The 11,001-nt window shown below is 37.6% G+C and overlaps 1 pseudogene; it reads left to right on the forward strand.

The window, feature by feature from the left end:
* The first annotated feature begins 8,267 nt into the window (after positions 1–8,267).
* LOC142353704 (casein kinase I pseudogene) lies at positions 8,268–10,763 on the forward strand (annotated as a pseudogene).
* The last annotated feature ends 238 nt before the right edge of the window (positions 10,764–11,001 follow it).

Raw genomic sequence — 11,001 nt, forward strand, 5'->3', positions numbered from 1 at the left:
GTGGTCAACCAGAGCTTTAGATTCTCCAATGAGAAGTAACTAAAACTGGATTACTTTTTCTGCAGAAGACATTGGAGAATGGTGAAAGGCTGCTTGAATACACTGCGCCACTTTAATCATCAAATTTTGTTATCTGTAATGTAAGAACTGGACAGCAACTAGACATTGCGGTAGGAGTTTGTGGCACCATATCAACTGTCAAAATAGTATCAAAGACAGTGTTGTTGTTCTGAGGGGCGTATTAAAAAAAGATTTTTAGGCCACCTGATGAGTAAAATAGAATGAAGAAAATCTGTCATCGGTTGTTGCCAAAATGGGATTGTTACCACTAAGGGCAACTTCAGACAAGTACTGTTCACGGTCCTGGCATTTGATAAATCAGCAGAAGTGATGGTGAGTTGGTGAGTTGGCATTTGACAAAAAACTGGGTTGGTTTGGAATCTTCCTCTAAATTACTTGGTGCAGCATTGTAAGAGAATGTTTTTCTTTTGATCCGTATTATTCGGGTGCTGCAAAAGGCTTGGTCAATAACGATTGTTTGGTATAGCTTTGATATCTGACGTTGTCAAACATCATCAATGAGATGTCATTTGTTTGACTGCTTTGTTGTGCGGACACAAGTTTCATTTTGGATTCTTTTACTGTGCGGAAGTAGTTTTCCGTATCTTGAATATGCGCCTGCTCAAATGCGAGCACACTGCTTCTGAGTCAGATTATTGTGCTTTGATTTGAAGTTTCGACTTTTAAAGTCATTTTTTCCTGAAGTTCCGCGATTTCAATGAAACTGTTTCTGCGTGCTCGCCGCAGTCAAAACCTGATGTAATAAATTTGATGCGTATTCGGTTTTTACATCAACTTTAGGTTGATCATGTATTTAAATTGAGAATTTTCAGAGACCTGCTTATGACTTTCGGTGACATCATTGTTTGGCTGTTCCTAGATTTGTGAGTTCTAAAAAAAATCATTGAATTTCACCAGATCTACAATGACAACTTCTTCTTCGAAACGTTATGTTAATCAGCAAACAATTGTGTTGGAACTTGCACAACATAATTCAAAAACCTAGTTTGGTGCATAAAAGCTACTAAATACTTTTCCGAGATCTAACCGAAACCTATTTTAATCCTATTCACAAATCTACCGAATGCCACCTGACGCTTATTTGATACTGATTTGAAACCTACCAGATACTAAATTGAAATCTACCTGAAGTACCTACCCGGAAGCCACCATCAACATATTTGATACCCAACCAATAAACTATTGCAGACCACTGACACCTACCTAATACCACCGAAGAAACCTACTAGAATATTTAAATTTAAATGAATACCCTATTGTTGCCATCTATAAATACCATTCTGAAAAAAACGTGTAGGTCATTTTAAAGCAAGGGTTTTTCTTGGACAACGAACGCTGAAAATGCTGTTGAAGAAACGTGCCCTTACGCTCAATTTGCAAAACCAATGAATGCGGATGAAAGAGTTTCGTCGGAAAAATAGGAAAGCGCTAAAAGGAAAAGTTTTCGAGTTATCACATTTTTGTCAGTTAGTTTTGGCCATAAGCCGAACAAAATTTTCAGGTCAAAGGAAAAGTTCGGGTAATCAGACTGACAAACAAACATAAGGAAAGATGAACTGCAATAATGAATTTTGCAAACATGGAACAATGAAATTTGCAACAATGAAATTGATAAAAACCTAGTTAAATATAAGACACTCGTGATGGAATGTGAGTTCAATCGAGTTTTTGATGGGATGGGTATTTTTTAAATTTTCTTCTCTACCTGTTCTACGACAGAAAATCTTTAAAAAAGAATTTCTAGATCCTTTATTTCTTTCGAGAAGAAAATACGCTTTAACTTGAAGACTCAGGTGCATATTTAGTCAAACGTTGTAAAAACAATTAAATTCAAACTTTAAATCCTAAAAATGACAATAAAAGATTACTGAACTCTGTCATTTTTTCCACTAAAACCAAAATTTTTCTAAACTGAATGGTTAGATTCCTGTAAAGCTTGACAAATTACAGATAAGAAGGTATCTCTTTAAAATAACATTCACCTTTGTTGTTTTGAAGGGACTTTTGCATTTGCTGTTTTCACTACCTTCGTTAGGCGTCGTTCACCTTTGTTTCCACTTCTTTCGTTGGGCGTTTAAATCTCGAATGGAAAACAACAAAACTACTCGGGAATTAATATTTGCCTTTTTGAACTAATAAGGGATAAAAGCGTTTAAGATAAATAAATCAGTTCTGAGCTTCTATAGCTTTTGAGTTTAGTTTTGACTCCTTTTATTTGATGCTTTTTGATTTGTCACCTCCTTCTCCTAACCAAAGAAGGTCTGTTTCTGGTCAGAATCCTTAACAAAACTTAATTGATTTCTAATGAATCGGGCATCAATGATGTATAGATAAAAACGCCAAATGCCCAATTAAAAGAGAAGTCGGTGACAAAAACTTAAGATTCCGATAAGGGCCAAAGTATGAAAAAAGACAGATGAGGAAAACTCTTAACCAAGTTCTCGAATGGTTATACATGCTCAATATTACTAATTGTATTTTCAACTTTGCGAAAACTCTTGACTGAAATATGCTTAAAGACAAGGATAAAACTAAATAGCTATCCAGTTAACTTTATCCTCCACAAAAAATGATTTCCAAAAAAAGATGAGTTTTGTTTATTTAATTAATTTATTTTGTTTCAGCGAACTTTTTCAATTTGGCGATGAAGACAGCTCTTTGAATGCTTTTATAAAGACTACTTCAAGTTGGCCACCTGATCTCCGGCAATATTTCATTCCTAATATTTTTTCGTTTATTGGTCGGTTAACAAGCTTTCTGTTTCGCATCTTTTCCGTTTTTGCCCTTCAACTTACTGGCTGCATATTTTTTGCACCCCCTAAGCACCTGCCATATTTCTATACAGTGATTTACCACGTAATGTCACGTGCTCTATATCGGGGGAGGGCGCATAATGATGTTCAAAGAACGTATCCCATTATTGTTGAAAGTGCTTAAACCAGGCAAACAATCCATTTCAGGAAGGCATCCTTGCCGCTCCTCTCAAAATACACATTCTAATGATAGCTTTAGTGATTCTGTTTTGACAAACTATACTGTTTTCCATGTAAACATTCGGTCTTCGATTAAACATTTTGACGAACTTAAATATCATGTTATGAAAAACTTCAAGTATACTGTCACCTGTCTCACGGAGACCTTGTTGGAGGACGAATTGAATTCAAAATCAATAACTACACCTTTTTTAACCGTTGTCACGTTAGGAAACATGAGAGCACTTATATATATATGTTCTTGATTCTATTAAAGCTGAAGTAATTAACATAGAATTTGAAAACATTTTCCTGCTAAAAAGTACGACTCTTTTGAAAAAAGTAATTTCATGGGCTGTTTTTACTTTTCACTACTTTAGTCGCCACGCCCTATGAAGTTTGCAACACTCAACAGAGCTTGCGAAAAAAAGCATGGGCTTCCTCCACATTGAAGCTGATCATGGGAGAATGTTGCTTTTCGAGTATAGAGTATTTTGATTGGCCAAATACTGACATGGAATGTTTCAATATTGTTTTTGTGTCTGTCATCCAGAGTTTTACGACATCAGGAAAAGAACTATTTTGGTTTGATAAAGAAAATCAGCGAGCAATTTTAAAAAGAAATACAAAATTCAAAATGTCAAGGAAACATTCAAAATTCCTTCTGGAATTCAAAATGGCCTGGAAAGTGATGAACAGGCTAACAACCAATAAGAAACGCCAGTATTATAAAAATAATGTCCTGCAAACAATTTCAACGAACGGCAATACCTTCAGAGACATGAAAGAAATAATCGGTAACCGGGTAGAGACCAAACAAATCTCACTTCGAATCGAAGGTGGCGCTACTGTTGGTGATGGTGAGACCGTCGCTGACTTGCTCAATGAGTGTTTCACGACCACTGCTGGCAATAAACTGAAACAGTCTCGGAGAAAAGGAGAAAAGCTGGGATCAGTTTACCACCAGCCGTAAACTCAATGTTCTACTTAATCCTAATAAATCATCTGGACTCGATGGTACATTTGTGAAAATACTAAAATCTATGCTTCCTGTAGTTTCGCCATATTTAGCGGCACCTATAAACAGTTCACTTCCCGAGGAAGGTTTCCAGATTGTCTCAAAAAGGCACGCGTGACTCCACTTCTCCACTTTTCAAAAAGTCTCAATGTTTGAGCTGAGCTATTATCGACCAGTAACAATCTTTCGTTTCGTGTTAGCAAAGTCTTCGAACGAGCTACGTATACCAGATTGCATAGGTTTATGAAAAAACAATTCAATGAAACCCAATCCGGTTTTCAAACTAGATGCAATGCGGTTTTGGCAATCACAGATAGACTTGAGAAAATACGATTTTACATGTCAACCATATATCTTTTCTTTGACTTAAGCAAAGCATTCGATACAGCTTATCATGATTTGATGACTGAGAAACTGGAAAATTATGGCGTGAGGAGAGTCATTTTGAGTTGGGTTCGCAGTCGGCTGCAGACTGTGTTCGTCAAAGATGCGATCTGAGACTTCAAAGTAATCAGTAGCCGTGTGCCACAAGGGTTAATATTCGGCCCACACGTTTTCATTATATACAGGAACGATATTATTTATAGTTGCAAATTTGTCGACTTTTATATGTTTGAGGATGATACAACTTTTAGGTACTCTGCAGAAACTCCGGGTGAGAGATGCATTGGTTGTGAGATTGTTTTCCGGCAAAAGTGGATCTTTTTTAAACATTTTTGGTTTAATATTATGAAATCTGAACTCTTGTCGATCTGCGAACCGCGAATACACATCAGTCTTCAAATTGAAAGAATGAAAAACTCAGATTCTGTGAAGTACCTGGGCATTCATTTAGGCAGAAACATTTCTTTCGACATTCAGGTTGATAAGGTTGTAAAGCGCTTGTCAGAGCATTTGTTTGCTGTCGTAAGAATCAGGAAGTCGTGAGTAGAAACGTTCTCATTCTTTATTACCGTTTTGTTATCGAACGGATAATTCGATATGGTATTTTAATCTATGGATGTACAACATCTAAGTTAAGTCTTATCTATATGGTGCAGAGAAAACTGCCTAAACTGAAAGTTTTCAAAAAACAGAGAAAGTGTATCTGCTGTTAGGTTTATTCCATTTATACAATGTGAAGGAAACCAATTTGTCAAATTAAAATTACTTCCAATATTTAAAACAAACGTTTTCGAACTTTACGTTCATCGTCAGGTTAAAACTGTTTTACAAATTGTTTTTAAAGATGAAATGAATATGTATTTACATTTGTCTGAGACGACAATTAAAACAATTCTAGGAACTACTCTGCAAAATTAATCGAAAATTTTTCCCTATATTCAATATTTAGCCTATTTACAACTCATACTTACATCTGTTATCAATTTATTTAAAGACATTCCTATTCCGGATTTTTCGATTTTTGCCATGTTCTTGTATTTTAGAGTTATTCCGAATTTGCCCTCACCATAAGTATCCCTCTTGTGGAGGTTTTGCAAATTTTTTTTGTTCATACACAAAATGTTTTTTTGCCGTATGTTTTCTCATCTAGTCAAAATTATGATTTGAACTAATATTTTGGCGTGAGTTCCCTCCCCCTATATTCATCGCGTGTGTTTAGTGCCGGCTTCTGGTTGCTGATATATATAACTTCGATAATCATTAGTTTTTCTACTGTCCGACAGGCGTCCAGAATTTTCCATTCAATGTCATTCCTGGTGCCACGACATTCAACCAGATGTTGACCCACCTGTGAATCCTCCTTTTGATGTTCTGTTATCCTTGTGGTAACATGCCGGCTTGTTTGCCCAACATAGATGGATCCGCATCCATTACATTTAATCTCATATACCACGGGGGATTTCAGGTCTCTATCGAAAGATGATTTCAGGGTGGGGAGGCACGATCTTAATTTCCACGTTGTAAAAACTACTTGCAATTCGCATAGTTTCTTCAGTTTGCTTGCAAAGTTTTGAGTAAGGTTGCCTCTGTATTGTAGAAAAATAGTTGGCTTATCAATAGATTTAGTCTTGCTTTTTTGATGCTCTTTTGGTGTTGTTCTTAATTGGTCTTTACCGCCACTTATTATCTTTTCTAGAGTCTGATTCACTATTTTTGAAGACTATTCCTCTGGATATTGATTTTTGGTCCAGCAAGTTTTGTTCTTTTCAAGAGCCTGATCGATGGCCAAACAATAAAAGGTTGCATTAAAAACCCTGTGAACCGCCCCTTGAATCACATTTTTTTTATGCTGAAGTGGTGCACAGCTGCAAAAATTCAGTATTATTCCAGTGTCAGTTGGTTTTTGATACCAATGACAGGTGATATTATTTTTGCTGCCCACATTTACGTTAATGTCAAGAAAAGCCAAATCCCCATCCATGTTCACATTTTCTAAGGTAAATTGCAGGTTTTTGTTTAATGGGTTTGCAAATTTTAAATACTCATCCGGGTCACCACGAACCGTGCAGATAATATCATCCACATACCTTTTAAACAATTTCATCTCCTTATCATGCCCCACTGTCTGTTGATTGCTGCAATAAGTACAAATCCAAACAACATCCTTCGATATTTTATGGCATCTTGCATGAAACCAGTTTTTGCATGACTCACATTCTGCTCCTTTTCCTCGGTAAGTCACTCTCCGGTTTAAGTCTTTGCACTTCCCGTTTTGGTCGGATCTGGAAAAGTTTTCACTGAGCTCCGGTTTTTGCAGTGATGCCTCAAACGATTTCATCCACACGTTTGCTAGTATTACAGACAGTGATGCACCCATAGCCAGACCATCTGATTGCACATACCAGATCCCATTACATTTGAAATCAACATTCGTCACCGCAAGCTTTAGCAAACTTTTCATGGCGGACCTTGGGATATCTGGAGCTAGGTTGCTTGAATAGAGTTCTCTTAGAGCTATTTCTATAGCCTCTCCAACTGGAACGTTGGTGTACAAACTTTTTACGTCAAGAGATACTATCTGCTCGTCATCTTCAAGAGCGAGAGACTCTAAGGCTTTTCTAGCATCTTGCGTGTTGGTTTCAATGTTTGCGTTCTGTAGTTTCTGGAAAAATGGTGTCAGAAATCTGTTTAAGTTTTCGTAGCTGCTACCAAATTGCTACCTGGTATTGAAAGAACAGGTCGGAGAGGTGTTTCTTTTTTATGTACCTTTGCCAGGCCATAAAGGCTCGCTGGTTGCGAACCTGTTGACCTGAGTCTTTGATAAATTTTGTCACTAATTTTCCCTTGCTTCATTAATTGTTGCAGGCTGTTATTGATCTGTTTTTCATTTTTGATCACAAGTTCATCTTTTGCTCCATCTATTTTTTGAAACTGATCTGAGTTCAGCACCGCATCAACTTTTTCCCTGTACTTTGTCTTCTTCATCACACAGAAACCACAGCCTTTGTCAAATGGTACCGCCAGCAAATCATTGGCTTTTAGGTAATCATGCACTTTTTTGACCCCTCTATCCAATGGGGTTTCGCGTACAGTTTTTGCATACCAATTATACATCCTGGAATTTTTAAAATTTGTTTCGAAATCGGTGAACGCTAAGTTGCCTATTCGGTATCTGAACAGGCTTTATCAGCGTGACGTGAAAGCGTCTCATCTAGCCTCTTCAAGACACACCTAAATAAAGCCTCAGAGTACATTGATGCGTTCTGTTGAATTACTTGATTGTTTATTGCCTTATTGTTGATCCAGTTTGCGGAGACGAAACATCATTAAAACGTTCGATAGAGCATCTCAAGTTTTTGTTCATAAAAAAAGAAATTCGATTTGAGTTCTTGTATGAGTTCAGATTTCTTTCTTTTTTACTAGCCCTAAACAATTTTGGGGCTTCTAGCTTCTGTGGGACTATTGCAAGAGGAGGTCAGTTTCCAGTGCTTTGGTATTTCTTTAGAATGCACAAGGTAATGTATATCACCAGAATAAATTTAATTTCGTCTTACGGGGGGGGGGGGGGGTTGGTGTTGCACAAACGCAAAATATCCTCAGTTTCTGTTTTGAAAGCTAGTTCAAAGATGGAGGGAATGTTCAGTTCCTCCTTGTATCATGTTGCTGGGGTTGCATGTTGCTGTAAGTTGAAATAATTCATTTTTGCGGTAAATTTATATACGCAGGTGTGATGTTCGGGGGGGGGGGGGCTCACTGTAATGTCCATTGATTTTTTTCAGAAAGAGTAAGATAACAAGAAGAATTTACTCGGGAGCTAGTTATTTTTTATAGAATGCATATGATCTCAATTTAATTTTCACTCGGAAAAAGTAAATATGGTTGATCATCGGGGCTCTCAGCAGTCGACTGGCAGCTCTGTCCAGAGCTCCGGACCATTGATGGTCGGCCCAAATTATCGCGTTGGAAAGAAAATTGGATCTGGAAATTTTGGGGAATTGAGAATTGGCGTCAATTTGTATACTAAAGAAACTGTCGCTATCAAATTGGAACAACGCAAGTCACGAGCGCCTCAACTGCATTTAGAGAACCGATATTATCGACAGATGGGAAATTATGAAGGTGTCCCCTCAGTGTATCATTTTGGACCTTGCAATCAATACCAGGCTTTAGTTATGGAGCTTTTAGGCAAATCGTTAGAAGATATGTTTGATCTTTGCGATAGAAAATTCTCATTAAAAACGGTGCTCATGATTGCTATCCAATTGATACAAAGGTTGCAATTCGTGCATGAAAAGCACTTGATATATCGGGATATAAAACCTGAAAACTTCTTGCTAGGAAGGCGAAGCTCCAAGAAGGAAAATGTAATCCATATTATTGACTTTGGACTAGCTAAAGAGTACATGGATAGGGAAACGAATAAGCATATTCCCTACAGAGAACACAAAAGCCTAACTGGAACAGCGAGGTACATGAGTATAAACACACACTTGGGAAAAGAACAAAGTAGGAGAGATGACTTAGAGGCGTTAGGACACATGCTGCTCTATTTCCTACGTGGTTCCCTTCCATGGCAGGGTCTCAAAGCCGAAACATTGAAAGAGCGATATCAGAAAATTGGCGAAACTAAACGCAACACGCCGATTGATGTGCTGTGCGAGAACCAATGCGAAGAGTTTGCTACATACTTGCGCTACGTGAGAAAACTTGATTTCTTCGAGACTCCAGATTACGCATACTTGACACAGCTTTTCCAGCGCTTATTTGAGCGAAAAGGGTTCGAAAATGATCAGATGTTTGATTGGAGCTTGATCCAACTCCCATCCCCGACTGCTTCGGTTGAAAGCATGAGCGGAATCACAATTCCCCACAACCCACATGGTCGTCAATCAGCTGCCAACGCTTCCAGCCGGACCCCGGAACAACTGGCAGTTACGGATTATCGTCAAGATGGGCGCCGTCAAAACACCGGATCCCAAAGCGCTAGACCTACAAGCAGTTCCAACCGAGTGGATAATCGGGTATCTGTTGACAACAACAGACTCAGCACTCGAGATCAAGGCAGGGTTCAAAGTTCAAACACGACAGCACCTAACGCTAACTCAAATGCAAACTTCATCGAATATAGTGGCTCTGAGATTAACTGCTGTCTTTTTAAGATCAAGAAAAAACGAAAGGATAGACGCAGGAGTAGCACCAACCGGACGGCTGACAACAGAACTCGGTAGAGATTTGAACAAGAGAACATAAGAAAGCAGCACTTCAAAATACGCCGCCTGTCTAGCTTTCTATCTATCATGTTGTACCTTCTTTCATGGCATTTTTCCGACTTGTTAATTAAACATTATTAGTAGTTAAAGCAGTTGAATGAAATTATGTGTGTGTCAAACATAATCCCAGGCAGTGGTAACCGTTATGTATCTGTATAGACATTGAACTTTGGAGCAATAAATAGAATAAGTGCTAAACTGTGTGTGAGTTTCATTCCCTTCTTTGGACCACAAATACTTTACACTGTTATTGTGCGCATATTATGTAAAAGTTGATAGAGTTAACCAACTAACATTGTCTGTTTGGCAAATTTAACTAACCCAAATAGTAGATTAATAGCTGTTAGCTTTGCTGTTTTGTTCTCTTCTGTTTCTCGTTAATATTTAACAATGATGCACCTAGACCTTGCCGAGGTCTGTGTGAGCCAAGCTCTTTGCTTAAATTTTATTTTACAATTTCAGGGCTCACAACCTCCGCAATATTCACCTGGACATGTGATACAAACAACCGTTTCATTGTTTGTGTGCTGCGCTCTTCTATCTTTCCAAGGTTACAGGACAATTTGCCCAATGCCATATTGCTTAATATAAATTTCAAAGTAAAGGTGAAAAGATGCCCAACCTGTATGTATGTTTTTTCTTGAGTATTTGTCGACAATCGACATCCTGGTTATTGAAAAAACTCCTTTTCACGCAAGGTATTTTAAAGAACTTTTTGCGAAACTGCTAACTCTGCAATTGGGTTTAGAACGACAAAGATCAAAAGAAAATCAACTGAAAAGTTGTTGATGTCATTTGATAATATAGCAATGGGTCAAATGTCTGGTAGCTTTTTCCATAACGTTACTAAAGTTAATGTGTCAATTACGTTAATGAGTTGATATGGCCATTCGTTCTTCTATCTGTCATTAAGCCAAACAACACACCATTTGTAGTATTTTTATGGTTAGCTAGTGCTAATATTCAAACTTTGACGTGCTCCTATCTCCTAATTTTATCAGCTTAATTTTCTTTATTCAGAATAAATTTTCGAGTAAAGCAACTTTTAAAATGTTATCAATCTCTTTCAACTAACAAAATGAGATGCAGAAAAGGCTGAAATGTGTATAGCGAGGCTGACGAATTGTCTTTAGGTTTACTGAATTCTGTGTTAATCGCCACAGTTGTCAACCACTATTTCTAATTTAACTATTCGATTACAAGATTTGTCTCTGCGTTCCCATTAGCCGACAAGGTTTACTGAATCGGCGGCAGCAACTTCATTCACTCTCCGCAT

Source organism: Convolutriloba macropyga, chromosome 14 (assembly GCF_964194025.1).
Source record: "Convolutriloba macropyga chromosome 14, txConMacr16.3, whole genome shotgun sequence".
Taxonomy (NCBI): domain Eukaryota; kingdom Metazoa; phylum Xenacoelomorpha; order Acoela; family Convolutidae; genus Convolutriloba; species Convolutriloba macropyga.